At 35.9% G+C, this 26,730-nt stretch overlaps 1 protein-coding gene and 2 long non-coding RNA genes across 7 annotated transcripts in view; 1 reads left to right on the top strand and 2 right to left on the bottom strand.

Moving 5' to 3' along the window:
* The window catches only part of LOC106164271 (5-hydroxytryptamine receptor 5A-like), a 54,302-nt gene that overhangs the window by 5,641 nt on the left and 21,931 nt on the right, over nt 1-26,730 (bottom strand). The gene's annotated exons all lie outside the window — the stretch shown is intronic.
* On the bottom strand, nt 16,077-21,578 carry LOC147761666 (uncharacterized). The gene is made up of 6 exons (XR_015334530.1): nt 21,436-21,578; nt 20,929-21,097; nt 17,721-17,765; nt 17,364-17,395; nt 16,851-16,940; nt 16,077-16,623 (listed from the first exon to the last, which is right to left on the bottom strand). It is a non-coding gene; the product is annotated as an uncharacterized LOC147761666 (long non-coding RNA).
* On the top strand, nt 21,591-26,027 carry LOC147761665 (uncharacterized). The gene is made up of 2 exons (XR_015334531.1): nt 21,591-22,297; nt 25,263-26,027. It is a non-coding gene; the product is annotated as an uncharacterized LOC147761665 (long non-coding RNA).

Below are 26,730 nucleotides of genomic sequence, written 5' to 3'. Positions count from 1 at the left end.
CAAATAATCTGTGTCTTTCAAATTACCCTCTATGCCAATCACATAATTATTGAGTTCCGAATCAAAGACGCAATGCAAACAGCGTCATTACAAACATATTTCTATTGGCTTCATACAGCCAGATAAAATGATAAATACGCTGCTTCATTGCCATATGCGTAACTGCACAATTGGACCAAACAATCAACTAAGAAATGAACTACAGAACGAATCTCTTTACCGTTCTACAAATGTATAAACATCTGAATCGGGGAGACAGGCACCCACGCCAATAAGATTAACAATTAGATTGACGGAATCAATTACCATGAATCTGCAGTAATCACTGTCTGCATCTGGACTTGTATTGAATTATGGCTATTGCTGTAGGGGGAATTTATTCGATAGTACTACTTAATGCCGAGGGAAACTCATCTGATAGAGGCATATCGCTTGGAGAGCAGTGGATTTCAAAGCAATATAAATTGATAAACCCATTTTTTTTTCTTTTCAACAGAAGGGGGGACTTTTTTATGTATTTGTCCGTCATGAAACTTTTTGTACCCTGATATTCAGTGTGCGATATAAAAACCTTCAATATATCTAATATAGTATACCTGTCTTGTCCATTTAAATCGACATTCTGAGACACAGGGTTTCTGGTGGCCGGGTGTGTTACGTACCACGATAAACGGATGGGAGATTCTGTTATATTCCGTTTTGCGTTGACAACTATGACCTTTAGCTACATGAGTATCCTATCTTCTGGTAATCTAAATTGCAACTACCGTCCAATAATGTCACTTATTTAATTTGACCGTACTTCTAATGCAATCATACTGGAATCCAAAACGTCCTTTCAAAAAAAAAAAAAAAAAAAAAAAAAAAAAAAAAAAAAAAAAAAAAATTAGCTACACTGGGTATCAGTATGAAATCGCATTGCATTCAGTGATGCTGACGCTCTATGTACATCTAACTAGTAATCTATTCCTTAACGCCAAAACAGTTTCCAAATATCTCAAATTACTGCTAATAAGCCTAAGGGTAATAGGTTTATCCAAATGGTTATTGGTTTAAACATACTGAAAATAATTTTAAAGTTTTTAATCATTTGTATACTCGTCCGAAAACACTAAAGCTTAATTGCCTCGCAATTCAATAGTGCGAAGTTCCATAAGATTAGATACGTTTGGATTGAGAAGAGTCTCCGATGAATTTGCATATTTAATAACAACTAAATTAAGAGCATGTGGAGCCAGGCACAATACCTGTATGATGCCTGTCATATACAAGTAGAAGCTCATTTTCCTTCATATGATCAGTCCTCTTATTTAAAGATGCATACAAAGTCATTTTTTGCCACAAAAACCGACCAAATGCCAACATACATTTTAAAGTAGTATAACTAAGAGAATTACCAAAGGGCATTGTTTAATTTTACCCGAAAATGATGTTTGAACGGATTTTTCTGCTAGCATTCTATGCTGTATGTCAATGGGGCAGAAAAGTAGGTCACGAAAGAAGGTTAAATTTCGGACCAAAAATTTAAAGAAAGGAGCAGTCTAAAGGTCTTTTATGGCTGATCGAGTGATCTTTCCAGTTTATTCCTTGGCATGTCGAATTTATTTGAGTCGTATAAGCAACGAGTGGAAGTGGTTTATATGTACTACTGGGAATCCACGCTCCACCGACACTCGATTCGGATGTACCTTTAAAGGTTCAAACTGAACTGCTGGGTGGCCGACCACGTGATCACTACAGTAAGACGTGCAAGTGTCGTCAAACAGGCGCTCTAGATCTAGAACGAGTTCCATTGTCTTATAATCCCTGTCTTTGAACACACGCAATGCAAATCTGTGTCAAAATAACAAATTTTGGTAAGCAAAGTGCAATACACGAATGACAACAGAACCCATGAATTTCCCATGACACCAAAGCTGCTGAATCCACAGAGCCATGCAACGTACTTTAACATTCACGGGGAATGTTTACTAACGCAATCGGGTATATCGCTGTTCCAAAAGCCATGTAACTATCTTAACTGGAAATTAAGAGCAGTTGTCTAATGGCGCTAAGAAACGAACGACTTAAGAGTATACTATAAATCATCATATGTTCTTTTAATGGGCTTGTGAGTCGTTTTTTACTGTCGGGGAGGTAGTAGGCGATGATGATACACATTAAAATGGAATTGACACCGTCGTTGGCAGTAACCATATGCCTTGGGACAAGTGAAACATCCCACATACGGAGCAATAGTTGAATATTTTATCTATTTTGAACCCTAAAAGTCATATTCTGAAATATTTGTTGCTTTGCTATGCGTAGCTGGTCCGCCTTATTCTTAAATGATGGTACAAGAACACAAGCCAGGCAGTGCTTATTTAGCTTTAACGATTCTTTCGTCGTTGTCGAGATTACTGTTCCTGGCCAACCGTTACGTATATACAGCCTACGTTTAGAGCATTCAGATGTAATTCTTTAACTCTAAAGTTGATATCATAGCTTTTACACACGGTGATTGATGAGATAATGCCGTGTCTATTCAGATATCTTTCCCAGGTATCCTTTCATCTCTCTTTAAAATAGATGCACGCTTGGTCAATTTATCATACTGTCTTCACTTAGGAAGATCGACCAGTGCGCTCTGCTTCTTCTAAACTCCGTAAGTGCTACCGGGTACTTTGCTGCCACGGTAACCTTTTTATATACACCACTCTATAGATAGCAAATACAATATCCCATTTGGTGTCGTGCAACCCAGATAAAACTGAATAACTGACATCAGAGTGTATATGGTTTAATGGGTTAATCGTTGTCATGTAATAATTCATTATCAAGGCATGCTATATCTGGTCCATTACTTAGCAGTCGATATTGGGCTGCGATAAAGATTTTTTTTCTGGAACACTATGCGATGCAGAAATTGATATATTTGAAACGCCTACCTTCGACGAAGAAGACTAACGCGTTTTCGATATCTAATTATGTTTTGTGTTTTGGGTATCATTTCTCTTAAAACACCATCGTGTATCTAATTGAAAAAGCCTTTCAACACCTACAATATTTAGTTGCACATATTAAAAAAGCAATTCTGAAAAAAAAGACAACTTAGCTTTATTTTCATTTCAAAAAAAAAAAGAAAAATATATTAAACTGGGTACCTGTAGATAGTAACCCTATCAAACAATGTGCTTTCTATAACTTTGGCACAAAATATTCTTAAAACCTCACAGCAGGTAGCTACCTGAGCACGCAGGGCATTTTTTACTGCTAAATGCACTTACACACAAAAAAAAATCCACCTAGTTAACCTACATTTGCATTCAACTTAAAATTGATTTGAACGCTCTTAATCCATACCCCTCGCCTGTGTGCTATTTAATCTCTATCGTTCAACATCTATCATGCTGAGGCCATAGAATCCATCAGGTCTGTCACTTTGTTTCTTGTTGCACTTATCAGCTACCGTTTCCTTTTTAACACTAAATGACACCGAACATAAAGCAAAAGGGTGACTAAGGTCCCATTCACACAGTCGCCATCGGTCTGCGTAGATCGATCCAATTCTGCAGGGATTTTCCCTGAGTGCAATCAGCTCTACCGAATGACACGCCTCCTTTAGTTTTCAACGAAACTCATATAAATACCAGCTTTTCTGTTCTACTTTGTTCGCCAGAGGAAGGCATGTAAATTTGTTATACAGATTGCATTCAGCGAGAGTTCCAGCGGAGTTGGATCGATTTACGTAGACCAATGTTGTTTATGGGAATGGGGCCTAAACCTTTTCTATTTTCGCCTTGTACTTTGAGTTGATTGTGTGATTAAGGGTCTGTTTTTCTCTCTGTACGATCAAAATCTCTGTTATGTTTTTTTTTTTGCACTTAGAAAGAACTGATACGTCAATTTATCTCGTACTTTGGATTGATTGAAAAATTAACTGACACCGCAGTCCCCTTAGCTGTTAAAATTTGTTTCCATTAACGTCTTTTTGCAACAATTTAGATTGTTGTGACGCAATTTCTTGTTCTAATAAGTGATTGAAACACTTCAATTCACATATGTGTACCTCATGCCAACTTTTTCTTTGCTTACAGCTATCAGACGAAGAAAATAGGCCCCCACTCTCCTGAAATGCAGTAGATACTCTAGTAATTGTTATCTTTTCTGAAAAAATAGTGATAACCCATTTACACCGTAAACCTTGTGCTAACTGCCTTTAGGGGCTCATTCCCATTGAAACTATCGGTCTACGTAGACCTATCTAACTCCTCGGGGACTCTCGCTGAATGCAGTCATTATGGCATGAGAACACACCTCTTCCTGGCGTTGAGTAGAACATGGAAAACCTGGTGATGATACGAGTACATTGGAAACAATAGGAGGCGTGTTAGTCTGTTAAACTGAGTAGGCCTACATTCAGCGTGAGTCGAATGATCATCTCGGAGTTGGAGCAATCTACGTAGACCGACAGTGTCAATTGAAATGAGCCTTAAGACTAAACCATTACAATGTTTTTATAACTGTGGACGCAGTTGATCTTATAGTATCTTCGAGCGCATTCGGAACAGATGATCCGCAGACTACCTGATTCCCCGACAAAATATGACCGACCCCACATAAAAGCAAGCTGTCCTCATCCCCTGATGGTCTCCGCGCCTCCACACGCACCATTAAGCGGATTAAATCTCGGCTTGAGTTTTAATTGCTAGACCCCTGCAGCGATGGCGTGTGATGACGCGGAGACAGTCAGGGAATTAGCGGTGTCGATTTTATGTGGATCAGCCATATTTAGTTCCCGGACCAACTTGTTCTGAATGAGCTCTTTGACACAAAAGAGGCAAAAGGACTGGCGTCTTTTAACCCTTTCTTATTCTTTGCCGCAAATACACAGATGCCTTAACTGTACATAAATGTGGTGCTAACACTTTTCACGGCTTTGGCCGCTTGTTGTGAATAGATATAAACTAAATACAGTAAGCTATAAAGAAAGGGTTTTGTATTCAAGTTGGTCATACATTTAAACCGTAAAATATTGTGTTGTTATACTTTTTTCTGTTCTTTCAAATGTGACTACATAAGGTGTTGAATGGTATCGACTGTATATGTCCAGTGCTATATATCACGTTTTACATGAGTTTAATTAATTTTGGGTTATTGTTTAACTTACTTATGCTAGTCCACTTTATTCATCCACCATGTTATATGCTTTTGCAGTTTCAGAGTCACCATTCACCTATTGGCATGATGTAGGTTTTCGTCTGAATTTGCTTTTCATAAAAATACTGTGAACTGCCATTTAGATGCTTGTACTTTCCCACAAGTACACACTGAACAGGAAAGTATTCCAATTCAATAAAAAGGTTGATAACCTGCTCATTCCTATGCCATGTTACAGTATGAACAGAATCGATATGTAACATTGCGTGATATTTAAACAATTGCTGCTTGACATGCTTGACATTAGGCCTTTTGAAAAGCAGAATCTGTTTTAGGCACACACACAAATACTGACTTAACCAGATGTCCTACTGATGAACGTGCGGCACTTAGTGGAATCAACTGGTAAAGTGAAATATTTGCATTGATAGATTCAGGAAATCAAGAAAGGAGAGTGAGAGGTCTCAAGTAATGCAATTCTAGTTCCTCCAAATTAAATGATACAATTCAATTTCAGCGCAGATTGAGCGAAAGCATCCACTATTCTTTAAAACGAAGACGTTTCCAGAGACCCGGGTTATGGGTTTGTTCTCAGGTCAGTACAGGAATGAAATGAAAATTATTGCTTGAAAATAATTGTAATTAGTATTTAAAAGCGTGAATGTTTTCAAATGAAGGATTATCATGAATCGCATAAGGTCCAATCGGGGGAGTTTACTCATATTTTTAGAATATTCGTTACAGCTGAAATTAAAGGGATAATAACTCTTCGTATGAGATCTATATTTCATAATAAAAACATTGTGAACAACTCATAGAAATATAATGTAATCTGTTTTACCATAAAAACAGCAGTTATAGCTATTATTTTGATATCTGAGCTTGTCTTTAGATCACGTGACCTCCATTGATGGCTATACTCTGTTATAATCTCTTAAGAGATTTTAACAAAAAGCAAACTTTTTAGAAAAAAAACAAAGACTAACTTTGAATGTAAAAATGGATTCATTAACCATTGGTAAGTATGGGAAAATTGTTGTTTACTCCAGGAAAATTCATTTTTTGGCCAAAACGAAGAGTTATTATCCCTTTAACTTTCAGTTTTTTTTAAACAAAATCCCTTAGTTTTCGGTATGTCATTCCTACGAACCAATTCCAAACCAAATCAAGTCACTTAAACGGCTAAGTGAGCTTATGATATCCCAACGTTTTGCGGCGGGAGTACCACATGGCTTTGTTGTCGTTGCCACATGGCTTTTTCCATTTATACCCACCCACCCAATAATGCGCAATTATTGAACGACAGAAGACGTATGTCTGGTTTCCATTAAACAAGAAGCACGTGGTAACCTTAACTCAACCTGCTTAAAAAACTCACTTGTTGCTCTTCTAACTGAAGTGTTTTCCTCGATGTTAACAAATCTGCCGTGAGAGAAGTACCAGAACCGATGCTTTGGCATGTGTTTTTTCCCGCTCAGTTTTTATGTGTTCTCTCTCTTTCTCCCCATTCAAGTGTTTTCCTCGATGTTAACAAATCTGCCGTGAGAGAAGTACCAGAACCGATGCTTTGGCATGTGTTTTTTCCCGCTCAGTTTTTATGTGTTCTCTCTCTTTCTCCCCATTCAAATGCATCCACTTATGGAGAGAATTAACCTAATCTTTATGTTGGCAGGGACAAACGCTGATTTTTTTGGGGAGTTGCGCTTAGTCTCAAGTCTACACGATTCACTTTTCACCGGGTTGTATCTATGTGCACGTTCGTATTTTGGAACAGTCAATTCGTGGCACTCGAAATAGGAGAGGCAAGAGCGCACGCTAAGATCTGCAGTGAAAAACAATGCGTTCCTTAGTGGATAGCACTCATGAATACATGAATCACGTATTTGCGCACTGACACTCTTAGGACAATTAACTCCGGTCATTGGGTTCGGCACTTCATTTTTCCCCAAGTTCATCCACATTTAAATCATCGAGTGTGCATGAACTTGGTCACGCAACAATTTATTTAACTCTTGATCCGCACAAATTCATCGGCCTCCAAGACTTTCAACACAAGCACGCTTGCACGCATTCACCTACTCTGCAAGGATATGTAGGCGAACTTTTAAAGTATTGAAAATATAATTGTCATGCTCAATCAAAAGCATTAATTTAATAACAAAATCAAGATTAATCTACATGCTGCGTGTCGTTGCTACATGCAGATATTGGTTACATTCACAGAATTCAATCCACATTCAAAATACACATGGCACTTCTGGTTCACTTGTCAGAGTGCAATAAAAAGAAGAAAAAAAAACGCCCAGTATGGTCCACCAAAAAGTAGCAGAGGCCCTTCTTGACTTTGCTGGTCAGTTACAAAATAGGTTAAAATCCTTCAATCAGCTACTAGGGCCTCGGAGGGGGGGGGGGGGGAGAGAAACTTCGATAATAAAATTGAAAAATTAGAACCATACATTTTTATGTCATCAAAACCCTCATTGTAATTTCGCAAAACTGTTTGCATTGCATATGACGGAAGACAGGTTTAAGGCGTTTACACCTCTTGACCAATCCAATCCCTCCTCGCAAACCACTGTGACACTGAAATCTTGAGTTTTAACAATTTACTCCCCGTCACGATAAGCGCATATGACTGTCACTTCTGATTAACTGTACAAAATATGCTAACTTGCATGCAAATGATAGAATATTAAAAATTATGCATAAAGAACAGCTAAACGATGTCCATTACCCCTGGTCGTATCACTTTGGCACTGTTGTTTTATCCCCCTAACATGCAGCGTATATGAAACAAAGTATACCTACATATACCATGGTGTTTGAAGAACCGCCCAGAAGGCATCTACATACAAGAAAACTAGCCATAAGACAATCGGTTCAGATTCTGAAATTCCACGTGGACACGGTCATCTTTATACTTGTACCAATACCTTAACAACTTATTCCACTTAAACCACAAGAATAATATATCACCCAATCCCATAATTCAGATACTTTGGTTGATATAGATGTCGCTCCAGGTTAGCGTTTACCATACCATCCACACGCTGATGGGCTTTGTGAGCACCGTAAGGGATTTTTGATTAAATATAACCAAATGGTCAAAGTCCCAGGAGGCCAATGAGATATAAAATTATTCCCACGCATTCTGCAGAAAGGGATCCTAGTGAAAGGGAGGTCAATTTTGATAACTGCGTCACATGACCAAATATTCAAGAACAGAATTTAAAATGTGGAGTTCCAAATCTTTAAAAACCGAAGAAAAAACTTATAGTCTGTTCGAATATTTTCATGCACGCTTCACTAATTTGAATTCCTTTTCTTATTGAATGTATTGATTATATTATCAAAACATGCAGCCTGAAGAAAACGCAAGAAATAATCGCACTTTTAGCCATATGTCCCGCCTATACGCAAAGTTAACGAACGATATTACATGTATATTTACCATAAACATTCTATCAATAAGGGACACAGATATTCCCCCTGACAAAACAAATTTATCTTAAATTATTAAACTCTTACGTGTGTATGTGTGTGTGTTTGTTCTTGTGTGTGTTCGTAAGTGTGTTTGTGTTTGGAATTAAGAATGTTAGCACTTACACCCATCAATTTACCAAGCTCCAACTGCATCTGAGATACGGCTGTGGATACACACACACACACACACACACACACACACACACACACGGTACAGAGGGATTTATTAATCCATATTTCTTTATTCGTTTTTGTTTTTTTATAAAGAAAAATATTAAGAAAAAAACTGACGAAAAGAACCGAATGGGACAGCAGTAGGCCCTATTCTACACAAAACTTACACCACAATTCCCACCAGTCATTGAATTAAACAACTTACATCCGCGTCGTAACAATTATCTAGTTTAGGGGCGAGAAACACACAGTTCAGAACTGAAACCGACATCCCGTTGCTTTGCCACGTATCGGTATCAGTTCGCCAAACGTATCTCCCTTGTTAATTCAGAGCTTTTTCAAAGTCAATTAGAGCGTTGTTCCTTCCTAATGTCACTGTTAATGAACTTCACACAGATCACTGCACAACATTAAAGGTCTAGGAGAATGTGCAATATCTCTATAACATGGGGTAATTTGTAGGCCTGTCAAAATAGATCAAGGTTTAGTAGTTGGGTCACATCTCTCTCTCTCTCTCTCTCTTTCTCTCTCTCTCTCTCTCTCTCTCTTTAATATCATCCTCTTAGACTCTTTTTCCCCACAAAAAATGCTTACTAGATAAGCAAAATTCCAATTCATTACCAGCAAAAGGCAACTTTTTGAGACTTGAATATCCATGTACATACAAATTGAATCTGTTTGCTGGGAAAAACAGTTTCTGTGGCTCCTGCACATATATCACTCGGACAACAAAATATAGAATGGCAGATATACAATTTATACACAATTTCTTTTCAGTTTCTTTATTTGTCACGATCAATAATTGCCTATTTCCTATACCCAGAAGTCAAACACATTGTTCTTTGTGTGTATGTGTGTGTTATAGTAGTTGTTATTTTTTCTCCTATATATCACTATTCCAATACTAGGAACCAACAATGGACTGGCTTTTGCGTAGTATCGGGAAAATACGACATATTTTGATAAAGCGAATATGAATGACCTCTGGCACCTATAAACTACTTGCACTTTCAACAACTCTGTTGTATACGTGCACGGCTTACTTGGCAAGGCCTGGTTTCCTGTTAAGATCATCTTGCAATATAGCTAGGTGTTCTTGGTAAGGAAAAGTATCAAAAATTGCTTTATTGTTTAGAAATCCCTGGGAGACCACCAATACATCCGCAAATAACTCTTTACTGCGACATTTCTGAGTGTGAACTAATTTTGAAGTAGTTACATTTAGTGCAAAAGTCACTCTGACGTTGCAGTGTTGGTATTTTCCTAGAACAATAATATGGGATGATTGATACATTTGTATCAAATGCGAATGCGTGCATCTACACAAAAGCCATTCGCTGTAGTTTAAATGAAAAATGTTTCTTCGTAAATTAATGCAGAATATACATTCAAGCAAGATAAAACGATATGAAAACTTAAAATGATATCCTGGAAGCTCTTCGTCAATTTATGGTTTTGCAAGCATCAGTCAAAGTCAATACCTGCGTGTATGATGTTTCCTTTTGTTAGAATTTACGTACTGCCTCCTCAGTCTGCCTAACACATAAGGAATATCGTTTTAATTATGAAAGCAATTTGTTAAAATGTTCCGTATAGTAGAACACACACACACACACACACACACACGTTGCATAAAGAAAAGGAAACCTCACTGCTCAATATGGCAAAGCAAATCTTGTTACTAAGTACAAGTGTCTGCTGGAATGCATTTGAACTCGGCAAACAACTTCATTAGCAAAAAAGTGTTGAGACAGGGATGCAGACTACGTTCAAAGAAAACTAAATTTTAAGATGGCAGTAAGCCCAACTTTGATCCTTCTTTAAAGCTAACTGGGATTTATCCTGACAACAGTTATCATCTGTTGCACGAATGATACTGGAAAGACGTATAAAAAATTAAAAAAAGATAAAAAACAACAAAAACAGACGAAAAACTACATATATCAAGTTGCACTAAAGGACCAAACACTTAATCGGGTCCTACTGAGGCCACATAACAATTAAACTAATAGTTTAGAAATTCCGTGAAAAACTCATAAACTCATATCTGAAAATACCAATACAAAATGTATATCTTGTATTTTTATTTTTTGCGGCAACCGTACTGTGGCATTTTGATCAGATGACTCTCTGTCAAAATTAAAAAAAAAACACGTATTTTCACGATGAAATACAATCAACGTACTGGCAATAGCATTTGCAGAATTCATTACCTTCTATTGTTTTAACCAGACCTGACGCGCTCCAAAAGGGCGAGTAGTTCGCTTGCTCTCGAGGTCGGTGGAGTCCTCTCCTATATAAACATCGGTTCTGAGTGCCAATGATCATTGCATTGAAGGTTGTGCCATTATCAAACAGAGTGGCTTTTGCATAGCGGCACGATAACAGTGAGTTAAACCCCCTTTACACTGGACGGCGTCCTTTCTGCGTCCTTTGAGCGACCAGGAAACTGGCAGCGCTGTGTTCGTAAAAAGAAGGCCCAAGCATCTCTTTCGTTGCAGAAGGAATTTTCATTGATCGGCACGTGAAGTATTATGTGTTTTTTACTCTCAAACGGGGCAGCACTACGGGACGCAGAAAGGACGCCGTCCAGTGTAAAGGGGGCTTTAGGTAAAGGTAGTGATGTAATACATAACAATAGGTGTCTTTGCTTCCCACAGTAAATGAATACATGGCGTGATAATTGAAACGGTTAACACGTAGGGCCTTTGGTTTCAGTAGAGCTTCAATTTGGCAAATGATAAATAACTTCTAAATAAAATGTATCCAATGTAGGATTTAAAAAGCATTCGAAGTGCATGGATCGCTTCTTGTTGAACTTACCTGAGGGTAATTTTTAAAACATTTAAAACTTTTAAAACACAAAATGACAGATAAATGGCCTTAATCAATATTGCAAAAAATAATCATGATCACCGTAGCTGCCAACCTCGGTAGTCAGTCATGTTGGCACATTTTAAAACGCCACGAGAGTTTCGCGATATCTGGAAGTCGAGTCAATAAAATGAATGACGTATTTGAAAGACGGATTTTCGATCTTTGGCTTTTTCCAAAATTGTTACAGAGTTATGGCGAGTGTCAGGAGAGGAAGATTAAAGGTTGGTTAACTGAGGGGTAAATGCCGTTACCCAGGGAGAATTTGTACAATATGAGTTTTGGCGCAAAAATCCTCCTTTCAATACCTCAAAGTCAAGGTGATAGTCTCATCGGTTTCAAAATTCAATTTCCCAGAAATCCCGCACGCTTTCTTTTTTACGGACCAAAAAATCTCAGTTAAGGCCTAATTAGCCAGAAGGAAATAGGGATGATTCCTCAAAATAAAAAGGTAACTGGAATTTCAAATAAGCTTGGCTCTTTGGCTAAATCAAATTATTACTCCCCAGTTCTCCTATTGAACTGTTAATTCTGTTAATCACATGGGGATTGGATTAAGAATCCCTCGAGGGTCGATGTTTACATCCAAGGTAGCTCTAATGGGACGCCATGTCATTGACAAGCAAATGGTTTTGCAGATCTAATACGCCGATGTGAATACCCATGATGCTTCTTAACTCCTGAATCTTAACTGCTGCCACGCACCAAACGTTGTATGCATGTTACGATGCGATGTTCCCATGTAAAAGAGAATGGCGCCAACTCTTGAGGATTTGGAGGTAAATTCCTCCTTGCATCTACTTTTAGCTCATGCGTGCAACGACAGCATCGGCATCGAATGAGGTTATGTTTCATCTGTAAAACTTCGTTCGTCTGCTCTTTAATAGATAAAACAGGTATTATATATAAATTGTGTTTAACTTTTCTGGACAGAATTTTAATCTGTGGCGAAATATAGAAAAAATTACAATTTAAATTGGATCCGGATGTTTTAAAGATTTCTGTTCCCCCGTCTGCTCTCTTAGAGCACTATCTGGTTTTAGAATTAACTTCCAATGGTTACATAATGCACTGGATAATATCTGCCCATATTTGTTACTGGTACTTAGTGTTATGATAATGATTATAGTAACGACGTGTTTCATCTAGGCACGCCTGTAACATCCAACCCAATTTTAATTGTAAACAGAGCCACTATATTGCCTTAGACGCCAAAGGTTAGTTTCCCATTGTGAAATGGACAATAAAAACGCTACATCAGAATTGTGACGTCAATAATACGACATCCCAGTCGTGATAAGTGCAATTACAACTGTCAGCGGACTAGTTTGAACATCCATTTACCCGAAGCAATGGGTATTGATAGACATTAGGACAAATCATTGACAAGTCATTACGATGTACATTGTATGACTATCACGATATACACAGTTCCAAATGCAATCATTCCTTAGGCCTATATAAGAAGGTAACGATACAAGATTGCTAGCCGTATTAATGTAGATGCATTGGCCAAATACAACTGACTTGCGTAGGAGGCAGGTTCTTGAAAGTGTAATCAGACATTATACAACTTATAGATACAATGTTCATATTATGCCCAAAGATGGATTTATATCTAGGAAGAGAACAAACTGCATACTAGACAAAGTGATGAAGAAAGGTTATTGTACTGACTCAGGGAACACGCGTGCAATGCGTTGTAGGGCAAATACAGTGATAAATAGGTACAGTGTTAAGAGAAACGTTTAGCATAAACTCTTACAATAAAATGATGCCACTGATGGCCCCGGGATGGCTACAAGGTACATCTAGTACTAACCCACAGCTGGCTAACGTTTACATGTTTCATATGCATACATAATATTGGTCTGTACTAGGATGAAATGATATTCACACATCCCAACACCCACGTTTCCCCTATAGACCGAGGACAATTTTGTATCAGATACTTTACTACATATACAGAAACAAAATTGAATTGAAACTATTCCAGAAACTTTGTGCTTATACTAGTTACACACACTTCTTTTGCACCAGCCGGTCAGAATCATTAAAGATGTCACTGACCATAAAGCGTACTTTTATGTTTGTACTTTTATGCGTGTATATTATACATAACTTTGAATATAAGCTTTGTAGGTAAACTGCTTGCAAAAAAATTTTTCGTTGATTTGTAAAGTTAAAGAGCCTGTTTCTTGGAGATCAAACAAAATTAACTGTAATACCGTGTATTTAATTCTCCATATATTATACATGTGTATTATCTCCTCATATTTTGTGCAGGTCCTTAGCACTTTATACAAAGTACACAAGTCCAGAGGGAATTTCAGAGCCCACCCCCGTATTGATCACTTATCAAATGTATAGCATTTATATTCCAAACCAAAATAACGTCGTAAATCACTCGGTTCTTTGATCTACACCTAAATGCGTTTTTTCAAAATACTGATTCCGACCGATAAATTAGTTGTCTTTGCGGTATCTGTTGTGGCCATAAACCAGATGTCTGAAATCAACGGACTTCTACCAATGATTGCGTCCCAAATGTGTGAAAATAACCATTTTTCATACAGATGGTGTTACAGATCCAGAAACATTATGCATTTATACGTTGGTTTCAAGTGCTGTGCGCTCGATAAATTTAACAAATACCCTTTCTAGACCATTTTTCATACAAATGAAGACACATTATACATTATGTATGGGTTTCAAGTGCTGTTTACTTTATACATTTAACACATACGCTTTCTGTTTCTTTGTGCAATACCGTATGATATCTCAACGAACTCATTGCATTCATCATAAAGATAGAACATAGGCAGATACTGCTGGTGTTCATATAAGCCACCCCAATTGGCTTTGATAATAGTTTTCTTAAATTGCTATCATATGTTGTGTATTTGAGGTGCATGAATGAACTATTCTTAAAGTATTATCAATTGAAAACTCAAAAATTCCCCATCCCCCCAAAAAATAAATAAATAAATAAATAAAAATCGCAGGTGCTTTTTAAAAAAATGATGTATAAATTATAATCCCCTGCAAAATGCAACAAATTGAAGTTCAACGATATATGACTGTCAAACTCAATATATACCACTTGATACATGTCCACACACTCAAACTCACACACCAACTCGTGCGCGCACGCACGTACATGCACGCACATACACATACTCAGCTTGTGATCATCCAGTATTCAAGTTTCATTTCATGCAAAGAAATATACAATTTCTGAATAAAGCAATACATGTACATGTGTTTAATCAGCCTTTAAAGTTCCAATGTACCTAAACATGAAATGAAAACGGTAAAGTATATTGTTAATATACTAAGCTTAAGGAACATCTGACATACAGAACATAAGAAGATAGAACGGCTTCGAAACTAATAGAATCCTGCATGATGCGCACGGCATCGCGGGATGTGGTGAACATTAGCATTGTGTGTTTACATTGTTGAGGTATAATTACATCCAACCCGCATATGTATGGGTGGTTGCATTCTGGTAATTTTATTTTCTTAATCTTCAAACGAGCAGAACAAAAATGCCTGTGGATTATCCGGTTTTTGGGCAAACTATACTCTCCCCAGTGAATCTAATCAGTTTCATTGCAGTTAGGCTGATGTTCGATTATTGCCAAGACTTCCTCTTTGGGAGTTAAGGGAAATGCTAATAATACAATGTCTACCCTTAGCAAAATTTAAGGCTTCTTGCAAACAGTTGCTGCAAATTTGCAACAAATTTGCAAGAGGAAATTTACCATGTAAATTAAGTCTCTTGCAAATTTGCTGCAAACTCCCCACAAACTTAATCAGCATGACAAAAGGGAATCTGTCACAGGTTTCTTGCAAATTTGCTGCAAACTCTCAAGAACCATTCATGCGAATTTGCTGCAAACTCTCCACTACAGTTCTTGCGAATTTGCTGCAAACTCTCCAGAACTGTTCTTGCGAATTTTCTGCAAATTCACTAGAAGTTCTTGCAAATTTGCTGCAAACCCTTCAGAACTGTTCTTGCGAATGCTCTGCAAACTCATAAGAAATCCTTCTTGCAAATTTGCTGCAAAATCTCCAGAACTGTTCTCGCGAATTTTTCCGGAACCCTCCCCCCCCCCAAAAAAAAAAAAAAAAAAACAAACAAATCGAAAAAACATTCTTCTGCAGTACCACTATTGCAGTAGACTGACAACTAATATTTAACCCAGTGATTATGCTTTTATTTATGCCAGTTTTCTTTTTAAATTAAATCTCAATCATGTATGCCATATTTGAAATCATGGAGTAGCAAAATTTTATTACTGTATTTTAGCCATATAGTGCAGCTGGCAGAACACATACAGAAAATTATCAAATGAATGAAAAAATAGCACACACAGAATATCAGTAAGAAACACCATAAACATTTTTCAATATTTTATTTTAGAAACTTGCACATTTAAATCAAATTAAATCAACATTTGGTAAAGATTGTTCAGATGTCTCTGATATAATGATACAACGTGAATCTGCTTATGCATTTTATTCATTGGAAAGAACAGTAACCAAGCTATAAAGGATGCTTTAATCTTTAAGAGGATTCAACAACTTTATTTACATCCAAGTTTAAAGAAGTCCGAGTTTAATTATAGAGTTCTTAGTAATATGTCTTAATTCTGTTGACTGGCTTCAATATCTCAATCCTGTTAATGATTCACTGTAATGTATTTTGTGTGTATAAGTATATAAGGAGTAGAACTTAGTATAAGAGCTCAGAGTGAGTTTGGTCAGTTGAACTGATAGCTAGATAGTCCCTGCTGTCCTAGGAGACTCCAAATCTGTCAGCCAGAGAAATAAACGTAAAGATCAGGCAGGTTGTAGTTGATCTCTGGAAAACATATCACCGCTGTTGTTTCACTCGCTAGAGAAGTCAGACCAAATTTTGACTGGGATACAAGCACCATATCACATCTGAAAGACAAGAAAAATAAAACTTGACATTTCTTGTAAAATTTGTTGCACTCACAGGTAGTTTGTCAAGTAAGCTTCTAGTAGTTTCCATTAATAAAAACACCTATATATATATATATATATATATATATATATATATATATATATGATTTATGTTGTTAAGTAAAACTAAAATAAATTTAGCAGGCATGGTATAACCTAATCACAGTTAAAAATACTTTTCCTACCTTTTTTAAGGCCCTCTTTGCAGTGAATTTTTGCACTCATAGTGTGCTTAATTGCTGGCCCATCCATTTTCAAGTTGTTAATAACATACACTGAAAGAAAGAGAATTTAAACAATAAATAAAGAAAGCATGACTTCATTTAAAAAACTAAATGAGACAGATGGGGGGGGGGGGGATGGATATGGAGGGCACATGGTATGCGTGTGGGGAGTTATGGAGGGCACAGGGTTGGATATGGTATGGGTGTGGGGAGATATGGAGGGCACAGGGTTGGAGATGGTGGGAGTAAGACGGGGGACAAATGATGCACGAGGCACTGAAACACTTTCTTCAACTGCTGCATTACAAGCTGGCTCTGATTTTTTTCCTTGAATAACACAGGGAAAGCTTTATTAAATTTGAATTCATGTGTGTAAAATGTACTTATTATTTGAAAGAGGAAATTACAATTTTTTCAGCATTTAGTGGAAAAGATATGCAACAGCAATTGCAGGTCAATTAACAATATACTTACACAACTACCATTGCTCTGGTTGTCCTTTTTATCTAAAAAAGTTAAAACATAAAATGTTATTCTACCAAAAAAGTGATGCATTAAGAATATATATTTATATATATGAACAGTTCATCATAGGTTGCATGGTTGTTTTGAACTAAAAAAAAGTGGGGTTCCTGTTATTCAGAAGCAAGGCAACACTGAAACATTTTGGATTCTGTGTTACTATTAAAAAAAAAAAAAACAACAATAATTATGGAATTATCAGACATATTAGTTTCACAAAGAAGAGATAAGTCAGTATGAGGGTGATACACTTAAATTCTTAGATTTGTTCAGAAGTCTTTGACACTCACTGAAAATACATTTACTCACCTTTCACATATGCCTTCTTTTCCTTCTGACATGCATTTCTGTAATCTAAAATAAAAGGAGAATAGGTTTCAAAGCATTCTTTTAAAACACATGTATTTGCACTTTGATATTTCTCCTTTCTGTGGAAATGACCAAAACTGACTTTTAAAACCATCAAGACTATTAAAACTATAATTTTTTCCTGTGGCAGATATGATTGAATGTGCAAGTTTTTTTTTCAAGATTAAAAGTAATTTCAAGGGGCTAAGTTTAAAGGTGCATATGAAGTAAATTTTGGCCATGCACATAAGCCAACAAAATGCCAGCATATAGTTTCAAGTAGTATAACTTAGAGGATTACCAAAAGGCATAGTTTAATTAACTCCCCTCCAAAAAAAAAAAAAAAAAAAAAAAGAAAAGAAAAAATATTTGAACAGATTTTTCTGCTAGCACTCTATGCTGTATATCAATGGGCCAAAAAATAAATAATAGGGTCAAAACACGGTATTTGAAATGTCTCTGACGGGACATTTTAGAGACAATTTTAAAAATTACAGTTGGTAAACGATCCACATGGTTACTTTTAAATACATTTTTATTTAGCTAGACCATAAAGGATTATGTAAAACAAGCAGCTAATTTGTATTGAAATTAATGTGGGAATGACAATCACTTAAAGGTCTGTCTCTGACGGGACATTTTTGACCCCTGTATTTTTTTACTAAAACTCCAATGCAAAATTCTCTTTGAAATTTCATTTAATCAAGACTTTTGTGATTCATATTGCAAGGTACAAGTCTTGGGAAGCAGTTAATGCACAAACAGGCCAGTTTTGTTTACTTTCCTTGGCAGCATAGGCTGTTAAGTGTAAAAAGTCACTGTCTCTGACGGGACGTCTCTGACGGGACACTTTTGGGCACTATTGAAAAATCTTAGAAAAGAGGTTTAAAAAGCCACATTTTTGTATCCAATGAATCTTACTTGATGGTTATTGCAAAATAGCATTTCTGTACATTAGAAAAATCACCAGATGCAATATGTTTAGAACATTAATTAATTATCATGACACAGCGATAAGGCACAGTATAATTTCTCAATATCAATCAACATTGTCCATGATAGTTCACATAATAATTCCTGTTTTTTAATTAGTCTTAGAACACATATCTTTTCTGCACTTTAGAGATTTTTTCAACCAGTCACCTTAACAGGTGATGGAAACAAGTTAAGTCCACGAGTGTCTATGCTAGGCATTGGAAGGACTTCCTTTGCATCTTTTATGGGAATCCATGCTTTGTCTTCTGTGGCAGGGTACACAAAGTTTCTTTTGCCAGAACCTTCAGTACGTAAGAAACTGACTTTCACTTTGCCGTCTTTAGTGTCATGGATGACCTGACCTAAGAATTGTTTTACTCCTTTCCTGGCAGCAAACTCCGCAATGACAAAATCTCCCTGGTGAGACTGAGCTGTGCCTTGACCGACATTGTCATAGTGCGGATGTGCAGGCAAATCTAAGTCCACAGTCATATGAATAAGTTTAGCATATTAAGAGGGTTGCTGGTACAAAGAATTGGTTGACACAAGAACATGTCCACGGGTCTGGGGCTGGGGCTGAAGCTGTTGGAAGTGTTGAATTCCTGGAACAGATGGACAGTTTTCCCAGCGACTGCTGATGGGCGCGGTAGCTGCTACAATATCTGCTGCAGACTGGTGCATTATGTTGACATTGGGGCATAATTCTTTGCCAGCCAAATAGAATTGATAAGGTGTGTCTACAACCATTTTTCTCTGGAGCACTGCTCTCCAAACCTGATGTTTCATTTCCCCTTCGATCCCATCCACTGGTCCTTTGCCATGGGCAGTGGTATAAAAAGTACCAGAGCTTCCATACTAAAATCTCCCTCATGATAGTACCATGTTTAGACAGTAAAAACCAACTTTTGAATTGACTGGGGGCTCGGGCTCCGTCTGACCAGTAATGGACTTTGCTGAATGAATGCTGGTGTTGGAGGTCTTCAAGAATGGCCTTATTACAAGTGAAGGCAGGCTGTTTGTTATGATGCAGTTCATCAGATACCATAAAATATGGTTGGAGCTGGAGGTCTCCTTCAGACTCTGTTCTAAATCATGCACATGCAGTGAACAGAATGACCTGCTCACAGTTCTAGTGCTCTGACATGATCTCTGACGGCACATGTCAACACCTAATCACTGACAGTCAACCTAGCTAATAATCAGTAATGGTTAATGAATTACCCAGTAATGATCGGTTGCAAAAGAAAAATAAGAAATGTAACACACCAGAACACTTGAAAATGATTCAATTGAAGATGTAAAACCTCGTGTTTCACATCTGTCAAAAAATGTCCCGTCAGAGACAGAAAATGTCCCATCAGAGACAATGATAAAATGTGGCAATAAATTCACTGTAAATTGTTTTAATTTTGTAATTTTTAGCTATAATCATTACTTATCATTATTTAAAAGAGGATTTTAAGTTTCATTTATACAACCTACCAGATGTGGAAAATATGAAAACTTTTCGAAGTCAAATGTCTCTGACGGGACACACCACTCCTAGTGCTAAATAATTTTTTACTTAAAATAAGTGATAGGTGGCAGTTTTCTATGTTAAACTATTACTTCTGATTAGTTTAACATATTTGGGTGATAAAAACTTGAAAAAACAACCTAATATCTGACTCAGGCCAATATGACCATGTGTCCCGTCAGAGACAATTTTTTTTTTCCTTTATGTTTCCCAGTGGCTCACAGAAAAAGTACTGGGAGTATATCAATGAAACTTACATTATCTGAAAATTTGATTTGTTTTCTACAAAAATGTAAAAATTTTAAATTTCAATGAAACAAAAAAAAATTTGACACCCATGGCACCGTTACCGTGTTTTGACCCAATAATAATAAATAAATAAAAAAAAAAATAATAATAATAGGTCATGAAAAAAGGCTAAATTTCTGGCCAAAAATTTAAAGAAAGGAGCAGTCTAAAGCTCTTTAATGACCAATCTGGTGACTTATTCAGTTTACCCCTTGTCATGTTAAATTTATTTGAGTAATTAGGAAATTTGAAGAAGTAGTTTATATGTGTTACTGGAAATCCATGTTACAGCGATGCTCTGTAAATATGTACCTTAAGTGCCGTATGAACCCTTCTGCCCTTTGAATTTATTTCACCTAAGCAAACTATACTAATTGAGAATACACTTACCACTAAATGTAAATCACTTTTGCCAAATACATGCAACCATCCCAAGGAGCCATGAGTGTCTCTCCAACAGTAGGGACTTCCCCTTCTTACTCTTCCTCCCTCTCAAACTTCGAAACGTCTTCCACTGATACAACTCCATCCTTGTCAAAACCAATAGTAATCCACGTCTCTATAATTTAAAAAGAATATAGTTACACACTTATTCAACCGTTACAGAGAGAGAGAGAGAGAGAGAGAGAGAGAGAGAAAGGGGGGAAAAGAAGAGAGAGAGAAAGAGAGAGAGAGAGAGAGAGAGAGAGAGAGAGAGAGAGAGGAAAATAAGAAGAGAAAGAGAGAGAGAGAGAACGAGATGGCCTTCCCAACAAGTACCATACTAGCGCCCCCATACTAGAACTGTATTTAGAATCGGTTTACTTTCTACTTTCTACTCGCAGGCATGATGAGAATTCTCTGAGTGTAGTAAAATCCTATCTTGAATCAAACGTTCTGATTAACCTTTGCACTCACCTGGCTTTGCAATCAACGCATAATAATTTCTAACTGGTTACACCAACTTAAAATCAGCTGCCGGTAAATCTCAAACCGTCTTCTTCTTCAAAATTTCCCGTGATGCATCAGATGGCGCATCAACCTATCACGATTAGTCGTTTTCATGACCATTTCCGGTTGTCAGATAGTGGTTGCTCTGCTTGGTAACTCTTAGCATATCCCTTAAAATGTCAGTGTATGGTCCCACTGTTGTGAGAAGTGACTCGGCAGTGGGACTGAACATGGCACAATATTTATATCTGTGTAACTTATTTACTTATATGTCTTATGTAATTGTCATTAATCGTAATTATCAATGTCATCAAACAGCCATGTAAACAGCTATGTAACGGTGGTTTTAAGTTCTTTAAAAACATATTCTTTTTGTGTAACATGTTTATAGTATGTTTATGGTAAATTTATAATCACACCAAGGTTTATCTCAATGCTTAGATAGAATATTTTATGAGTAATTTTACTAGTACTTATCTTCATTATATAAAGATGGTAATACACTAACTGTATTGTATCATCATTTGTATATCATATTGTACAAGGTCATGACAATCTATGTACCAGTACAGAAATAAATTGAATTGAATTGAATAAATTGAATTGAATTGATAATCGCTGTTCATGAGAGCTCCGTGGACCAAGAATCTTAAATTTGATCTAACTATTAGAAAAGGTAGATTCTGCCAACACCACTACAGATCTGCTCCTGCATCCAGACCAACTATTGTTTACTGGGGTGGAATTGTTGAAAAGTCGTCAAGGCTGCGCGTGTCTTTATTTCGCGGAAGATGAATCCCAGCAATACTAGCAAACCATGCAGTGAAAGGTACGTAGCAGCTTATCTAGCAAGATAGTTATCAGATGATTGAAAATTATCATCGCAATATTTGAGTGGGTGTCAACAGAGACTTGAATGTAGGAGGTCTCTCAGGTGTCTCTTCAGAAAAAAATTAAAAACAGCACGAAACAGTTTGATACATTGTTTAAATAGTGAGTGTTAGTAAATATTACTTTTTTTTCTTTCCATTCCTAAGTTACCATCAGATTTATATTATGTTTACATTGTTTTATTAAAAGGAGCATTTGGTTTGTGTATTTTTTATGAATTGACATTGATAAAAGTTAAATAATTTTAATGTCTTAAAACTGATAAATGCCATATAAAATGCATTTTTACATTAAAAGCATCTTTTCTGCTTACATTTTAGCTTTGTGTCAAATAATGATGACATTTTAAATCAAGTCTATAACAATCCAGTGAAGTTAAATAGCCCAAATGTACTTATATGTCAGGTTACATTAAATTTTTGAGTTACAGTTAGATTAGGCTCTGCTGTGCTGTATTCTTCAAAGTGGAATTGTTTAGGAAAGCTTATTAAGAGACAGTTTGAGTCTTAGGAGATGGGGACTTGCTTGTCCTAAACAACAAATTATTATTCACTTTACAATAGTCCCCGAATCTTTGATACAGATCAGTGCTATAGTAATTAACAATCAGGTGTGAATAGGGCTCTTCCTTGCTAGCAGCACATCTTGTGGGCTGAGCATTTCAGATAGTTGTCGTCCAATTGAAAATTGTCACCTTTATAAGAGTGAGTGTCAACTAAGAATTTGGAAGGAGGATTCCCTTTAGTGTTTCTTAAGACATGACAGTTTGATACTTAACTGTGTATAAAATATTACCCTTGTCTACTGTCATTCCCTATTTAGTTTATTCTAGTTTAACAAAATCTAATAAAATTAGCTGTAGGTTTCTGTGTATATTACCATAGTTAAAGGTACATTTTGAACTGAGTGTGGTGAAACATGGATTCTCAGTAAATGCTTATTAACTACTTCTACTAGTTTGTTATACAACTAGAATAATTTATTAGACATGACAAGGAAAAATCACTTGATCAGCAGAAAGGAGCTTTTAACTGCTCCTTATTTTAAATTTTGGCTGAAAATTTAACATACAAGTACATATCTTACTTATCTGCCTGGATTATATCGGCATAGCAAGCTAGCAGAAAATATTGTTCAAATATCATTTTTCGGGCAGTATTGAATGATGTCTTGCGGTAATTATCTTAGTACTATTTAAAATTTTTACTAGCAATTGGTGAGCTTTTGTGGCAAAAATTTACCATTTATGCATCCTAAAATTGATAAAATTTTGATGTCTCTAGGTATATGCATAACAAAATGCAATTTTCCATTATTAGAACCCCTTCTACAGTCATTTGGGTTATTTGTCAGGAAGTGAAATGCTTTTAATTGAATCCATTATAATCCAGTGAAGCTAAATAGCTTAGGTAGTCCTAAAATATCTGTCAGATAATATAGAATTTAAAATTGAGTTGTAGTCACATTAAGCTTTGATGACCTGTAAATACTCTTAGAAGTGGAATTGTTCAGCTAAGCTTGTTGAAAGACAGTATGTACCTTAAGGGATAGATACTTGTTTGTTGTTAAATGCTTCTCTAATTAGCAAGTAGGAATTTTAAGGTCCATGATCTTTACCTAGATACAGATCAGTTATTAACAGTCAGGTGTGAACAGGTTTCATCCTTTCTCTCAGCATCTTGCAAGATAAGCATGTCAGAGACTTGAATGGGGGGGATGGTGGGGGAATCTGGCAGGTGTCTCTTAAAAAATAAGTTTAATACATTGCAAAAATTTGAAGGTCAAAAGTGAAAAAAAAGAACAAAAAACTACAAGAAAAGATTCAGAAAATAATAACAAGTGCCAAGGGAAATATAATTTTCTAGCATTAAGGACTATCAACATTTACTTGATAATTTTACAGTGCAATTCTATTCGAACAAGCCAATACCACAGACAAAAGGAATATATACATGTATTGCTATATGAAGACTATCAATGTACAAACTAGCAGAAGAAATTTAAAGGTATTCAGGCACTAATTAGAGTTTAAGAGCCTGTGAATTACATGATTTGAGTGACATCTAGGGTTTTATTCTTAAATGTCCATTCCACAGCATGCTTAAGCAGAAATACATTTTTACTATTAAGAATGTCGGATTGGGGAGGGGGGGTGTTAAAGTCGAGGAAAATTAGATAATCAATGCACAAATAACTGTAAATAAAACTTTATTCATACTTCACTAATTATGTAAGCTAAAAATCCTGAAAACCGAGGATCCAAGTATAATGATTACTTTTCAAGAAGGACAAATAATTGAAAAAAGGAATATATGCAACTTAACTTAATAAGCATGGGTTTGCTGTTTTTTTTTTTTTTTTTTTTTTTTTTTTTTTTTTTTTTTTTTTTTTTTAAGTTTTAATAATTTGCATTTAATTCTTTCATTGTTTCATTCTGATGAACCACAGGGCTTAGAGATTTAACAAATTGAATTGAAAGACCTCTCAGATAAGAATCAGTGTGTAATATGTTGGTCTGCTTACACAGTTAATTATCTCTCAGGTGTGTAGTTTCCATAAAAGAACCAAACAGCCATTCTGCTGCACTGTAATTATCCATGAAAATTTGAAAGACCAGATGTGTCAAGGACACTGAATTTGAAGTTCCACCCTTACTAGTATGCATTTCAATTGAAGGACCACTGTTCTTTGCTTAGATAGAAATCAGTTTGTTTATGTAGGTGCTATATAATGAAATGAGAATCTTTCTGCTTTGAATACAATGCTACTTAGTAATCTATAGTAAATGGGGACTGAAAATGTACATCTTTTTTTAATCAATGAGACCTGTTATAATAAATTTGATCAATCTAGGCTTATTGTGACATATATTTTTCATAATTCTTTTTTCTTATTTTTTTTAGACAAGATGGCTGACCAACTTGGTAGAGTGAGACCCAAAAGATAAAGACCTTATCCTGAGAATGCCAAAGAGTTGGATGTACAGAATATTAAAGCAACAGCTATATGTGACATATCTGACACAATAACACAACTAAAAGAAGTTTGTGAAAATGACAATGGCAAAGAAAACTGTGGTCCTAACTTCTCTTATAGCGAAGAAGAGTTGAGTAATGAAGTGCACTGTGATGGTGATTTCAATGGAGATACCTGTGATGACCCATGTGACAAACCAATTTACCCTGATCATAACTTGACAGTGCACCTTAGTATTTTGCTCATTTTTCTGTATGCCACTGCCCATGCAATTACTGGGAGTCAATTAAGTGATCTTCACATGCTCATCAGTATACACTGGTTTGCAAACTCACCCTGGGCTAAAGAGTTTATTTGTTTTTAAGAAGTACTTCTCAGGAATGTCATCCCCTGTAGTGTTGATTTTTATGTTCATTGATAGTTGGTGGGTTACATCATAATTCAGTATTGCTCCAAATCTGCCTAAATCATGAAAACCCTATGAAATCTTAACATCATCCTGGTTACTCGGTATTATAAGCAGTAAATCAAAGTATTAATTTGATAATAATACATAAGAACTTAAATTATATCAAATACAAATGTTATTATGAATAAATAATCATTTATATAAACCTTTGGAACTATTTTTTTATGTGGGGTTATGTAAATAAATAAATTTGGCCAAAAAGTGGGCAAAATCCATAACTGAACATGAATTGTTTGTTTTTTTTTTTTTAGTACAATTTTGTTAGTTTGAGTAAGGATGGTTTCGAGAATGGAAAAGAAGTTTTCAAATGCCTAAATCTTGATTATTTCAAAAAAAAAAGTTAATTTCTATTTTTATAAGTTTTTTGCAAACTGTAAGCAAATAGCCAATTTTTTTTTTTTTTTTTTTTTTTTTTTTTTTTTTTTTTGCAAACTTCTTGCGAACTGTAAGTTAATTTCTAAGTTTCTTGCAAACTTATCGTGAACTGTAAGTAATTGTCTAAGTTTCTTGCAAACTTGTCGCGAACTGTAAGTAATTGTCTAAGTTTCTTGCAAAGTTATCGCGAACTGTAAGGAATTGTCTAAGTTTCTTGCAAACTTCTTGTGAACTGTAAGTTGATGTCTAAGTTTCTTGCAAACTTATGGCGAACTGTAAGTAATTGACTAAGTTTCTTGCAAACTTATGGCAAACTGTAAGTAATTGTTTAAGTTTCTTGCAAACTTGTCGCGAACTGTAAGTAATTGTCTAAGTTTCTTGCAAACTTATCGCGAACTGTAAGTAATTGTCTAAGTTTCTTGCAAAGTTATCGCGAACTGTAAGTAATTGTTTAAGTTTCTTGCAAACTTCTTGTGAACTGTAAGTTGATGTCTAAGTTTCTTGCAAACTTATCGCAAACTGTAAGTAGACTGCTGAATATCTCGAAAATT

The sequence above is a fragment of the Lingula anatina genome, chromosome 5, assembly GCF_051362555.1.
Source record: "Lingula anatina isolate TDL-2025a chromosome 5, LinAna3.0, whole genome shotgun sequence".
NCBI lineage: Eukaryota > Metazoa > Brachiopoda > Lingulata > Lingulida > Lingulidae > Lingula > Lingula anatina.
Note: the sequence above shows the minus strand (reverse complement) of the source record. Positions and strands in the feature narration are given on the sequence as shown.